Here is a 5,074-nt window from a genome sequence, read left to right as displayed (position 1 = left end):
ACCTCCGGGTCCATAGTTATTAGCTAGATGGCTTCTTATCTCTCTTTGATCTTCAATACAAAGTTCTCCTCGATGTTCTTGGAGATCTATTCGATGTAATACTCTTTTGCAGAGTGTTAGCCGAGATCCGATGAATTATGGGTTTATGAACTTGATTATGAATATTATTTGGTTCTTCTATGAATTCTTATATGCATGATTTTATATATTTGCAAGTCTATTCAAATTATCGGTTTAGTTTGGCCCACTAGATTGATCTTTCTTGCAATGAGAGTTCTTAGCTTTGGGTTCAATCTCGCGGTGTCCTTTCCCAATGACAGTAGGGACAGCAAGGCACATATTGTATTGTTGCCATCGAGGATAAAAAGATGGGGTTTATTTCATATTGCTTTAGTTTATCCCTCTACATCATGTCATCTTGCTTAATGTGTTACTCTGTTCTTATGAACTTAATACTCTAGATGCATGCTGGATAGCGGTCGATATGTGGAGTAATAGTAGTAGATGCAGGATCGCTTTGATCTACTTGACACGGACATGATGCCTATATTCATGATCATTGCCTTACATATCTTCATAACTATGCACTTTTCTATCAATTGCTCGGCAGTAATTTGTTCACCCACCGTAATACATGCTATCATGAGAGAAACCACTAGTGAAACCTCTGGCCCCCAGGTCTCTTTCTTATTATATTGCATCTCTTTTATTATCGCATCTCGTTTACTATTTTGCAATCTTTATTTTCCAATCTATACAACAAAATACCAAAAATATTTATCTTACTATCTCTATCAGATCTCACTTTCGCAAGTGATCGTGAAGGGATTGACAACCCCTTTATCGCGTTGGTTGTGAGGTTCTTGATTGTTTGTGAAGTACTAGGTGACTTGTGTGTTGTCTCCTACCGGATTAATACCTTGGTTCTCAAAAACTGAGGGAAATACGTATGCTACTTTGCTTCATCACCCTTTTCCTCTTCAAGGGAAAACCAAGGCATGCTCAAGAGGTAGCAAGAAGGATTTCTGGCGCCGTTGCCGGGGAGATCTACACCAAGTCAAGACATACCAAGTACCTATCATAAACTCTTGTCCCTTGCATTACATTATTTTCCATTCGCCTCTTGTTTTCCTCTCCCCCACTTCTAAAACAATTTTCGAAAACCTTTGCCTTTCTATCGCCATGGCTAAACCAAAAAGGGCTAAGGGCTTTCTCCCGGGTTTTAATACTTTGAATAGCCCCTCTGTCCTTTCTAAGCTCACAAATAATGATGCTATGGAAAGACCTACCGGGATTATCAATGAGGATTTGAATAATTTTGATGAAGATTACCCCCGATTTTTTCGTTATTTGCTTGATGAATCTTTGAAAGATGCTTGGGATAGACTATTAAGGATCCGAGCCAGCTATGTGCCCCAATATCGAATTGAGATTATGTTGGCTTACCTTCCTCTTTAAAGCAAGTTTTAGATTCTATTTTTGAAGAAGGTTTTCTTGAGGGGGATTCCATCGATACCTATGAAAATATAAAAGCTATATTTGGGCACCCCATGAGTGAAAAGGTTGAATCCACCTCTCTTTTGTGTTTCTATCAGAATGAAATTGTCAAAGAGATGAAGGCTAGATTAGATGCAAATTTTCGTAGCATGCTTAATCTTTCTTCTACCATTAATGGACATGTAATCTCGCAAAATAGAAAGATAAATGCTTTAGATAATAAATTCTCTCTTTACTACCAAAAGGGATAAGATGGCAGTACCTAGATCTATTCTTGCTTTTATGCCTAGCTAGGGGCGTTAAACGATAGCGCTTGTTTGGAGGTAACCCAATTTTATTTTTGTTCTTTATTTTTTGTTCCTGTTTAGTAATAAATAATTTATCTAGCCTATGTTATGATTGTGTTTTTTATGTTTTAATTAGTGTTTGTGCCAAGTAAAGCTTTTAGGATCTTCTTGGGTGATTGTTGTTTGATCTTGCTGATAAAATCAGAAAGTATGCGCTCACGAAAATAATTTTAATTTTTTACCAGAGAGCGATAAAATACCAATTCCAACTCAAGTGGATCAATATACAAATTATCCTGGTCTTCCTAATTTTTCAGAATTTTTGGAGTTACATAAGTATTTGAAATCTACAGATTTCTACAGACTGTTCTATTTTTAACAGATTCTGTTTTTTCGTGTGTTGTTTGCTTATTTTGATGCATCTATGGCTACTATAGGGGGGTATGAACCATAGAGAATTTGGAATATAGTAGGTTTAACACCAATATAAATAAATAATGAGTTAATTACAGTACCTTAAGGTGGTGGTTTATTTTCTTATACTAACGGAGCTCACGGGATTTTCTGTTGAGTTTTGTGTTGCGAAGTTTTCAAATTTTTGGGTAAAGATTTGATGGATTTTGGAACAAGGAGTGGCAAGAGCCTAAGCTTGGGGATTCCCAAGGCACCCCAAGGTAAAATTCAAGGGCAACCAAAAGCCTAAGCTTGGGGATGCCCCGGAAGGAATCCCCTCTTTCGTCTTTGTCTATCGGTAACTTTACTTGAGGCTGTATTTTTATTCACCACATGGTATGTGTTTTGATTGGAGCATCTTGTATGATTTGAGTCTTTGCTTTTTAGTTTACCACAATCATCCTTGCTGTACACACCTTTTGGGAGAGAAACGCATGAATCGAAATTTATTAGAATACTCTATGTGCTTCACTTATATCTTTTGAGCTATACAATCTTGCTCTAGTGCTTCACTTATATCTTTTTAGAGCACAATGTTGGTTTTATTTTATAGAAATTATTGATCTCTCATGCTTCACTTATATTATTTTGAGAGTGTTTTAGAACAGCATGGTAATTTGCTTTGGTTATAAAACTAGTCCTAATATGATGGGCATCCAAGACGGGTATAATAAAATCTTTCATATATAGTGCGTTGAATAGTAGGAGAAGTTTGATACTTGATGATTGTTTTAAGACATGAGGATGGTGATGTTAGAGTCATGCTAGTTGAGTAGTTGTGAATTTGAGAAATACTTGTGTTGAGGTTTGCAAGTCCCATGGCATGCACGTATGGTAACCGTTGTGTAACAAATTTGAAGCATGAGGTATTTCTTTGATTGTCTTCCTTATGAGTAGCGGTAAGGGACGAGCAATGGTCTTTTCCTACCAATCTATCCCCCTAGGAGCATGCGCGTAGTGCTTGGTTTTTGATGACTTGTAGATTTTTGCAATAAGTATGTGAGTTCTTTATGACTAATGTTGAGTCCATGGATTATACGCACTCTCACCCTTCCACCATTGCTAGCCTCTCTAGTACCGCGCAACTTTCGCCGGTACCATAAACCCACCATTTACCTTCCTCAAAACAGCCACCATACCTACCTATCATGGCGTTTCCATAGCCACTCCCAGATATATTGCCATGCAACGTTCCACCGTTCCATTTATTATGACACGCTCCATCATTGTCATATTGCCTTGCATGATCATGTCGTTGACATCGTATTTGTGGCAAAGCCACCATTCATAATTTTTTCATACATGTCACTCTTGATTAATTGCACATCCCGATACACCGCTGGAGGCACACATATAGAGTCATATTTTTTGTTCTAAGTATCGAGTTGTAATCTTTGAGTTGTAAATAAATAGAAGTGTGATGATCATCATTATTAGAGCATTCTCCCATGTGAGGAAAAAAGGCCCAAAAAAGAGAGAAAAGAAAAAAAGGAGAGAAAAATAGAGAACGAACAATGCTACTATCCTTTTTCCACACTTGTGCATCAAAGTAGCACCATGATCTTCATGATAAAGAGTCTCTTATTTTGTCACTTTCATATACTAGTGGGAAATTTTCATTATAGAACTTGGCTTGTATATTCCAACGATGGGCTTCCTCAAATGTCCTAGGTCTTCGTGAGCAAGCAAGTTGGATGCACACCTACTTAGTTTCTTTTGTTGAGCTTTCATACATTTATAGCTCTAGTGCATTCGTTGCATGGCAATCCCTACTCACTCACATTGATATCTATTGATAGGCATCTCCATAGCCTATTGATACGCCTAGTTGATGTGGGACCATCTTCCTCCTTTTTGTCTTCTCCACAACCACCACTCTATTCCACCTATAGTGATATGTCCATGGCTCACGCTCATGTATTGCGTGAAAGTTGAATTTTTTTGAGATTACTAAAGTACAAAACAATTTATTGGCTTGTCATCGGGGTTGTGCATGATTTGAATATTTTGTGGGACAAAGATGGAGCATGACCAAACTATATGATTTTGTAGGGATGAACTTTCTTTGACCATGTTATTTTGAGAGGACATAATTATTTTTTAGTATGCTTGAAGTATTATTATTTCTATGTCAATATTAAACTTTTGTCTTGAATCTTTCGGATCTGAACATTCATGCCACAATAAAGAAAATTACATTGATAAATATGTTAGGTAGCATTCCACATCAAAAATTCTGTTTTTATCATTTACCTACTTAAGGACGAGCATGAATTAAGCTTGGGGATGCTTGATACGTATCCAACGTATCTATAATTTTTGATTGTTCCATGCTATTATATTATCTGTTTTGGATGTTTAATGGGATTTAATATGCTCTTTATATTATTTTTAGGACTAATCTATTAACCAGAGGCCCAGCGCCAGCTTTTTTTTGCCTATTACAGTGTTTCGCGGAAAAGGAATATCAAACAAAATGAAACCTTCGCGGTGATCTTTCTTGGACCGAAAGAAAACCAGGAGACTTGGAGTGGAAGTCCGGAACTCTGTGAGGCGGCCACAAGATAGGAGGGCGCGCCCAGGGGGGTAGGCGAGCCCCCCACCCTCGTGGGCCCCACGAAGCTCCACCGACGTACATCTTTCGCCTATATATACTCTTATACCCTAGAAACATCAGGGGAGGCCACGAAACCACTTTTCCACCGCCGCAACCTTCTGTACCCGTGAGATCCCATCTTGGGGCCTTTTCCGGCGATATGCCGTAGGGGGAATCGATCACGAAGTGCTTCTACATCAACACCATAGCCTCGCCGAGGAAGCGTGAGTAGTTTACCACA

Source organism: Triticum aestivum, chromosome 4A (genome assembly GCF_018294505.1).
Source record: "Triticum aestivum cultivar Chinese Spring chromosome 4A, IWGSC CS RefSeq v2.1, whole genome shotgun sequence".
Lineage (NCBI taxonomy): Eukaryota > Viridiplantae > Streptophyta > Magnoliopsida > Poales > Poaceae > Triticum > Triticum aestivum.
The sequence above is the reverse complement of the archived record's forward strand: the minus strand, read 5'-3'. Positions refer to the sequence as shown.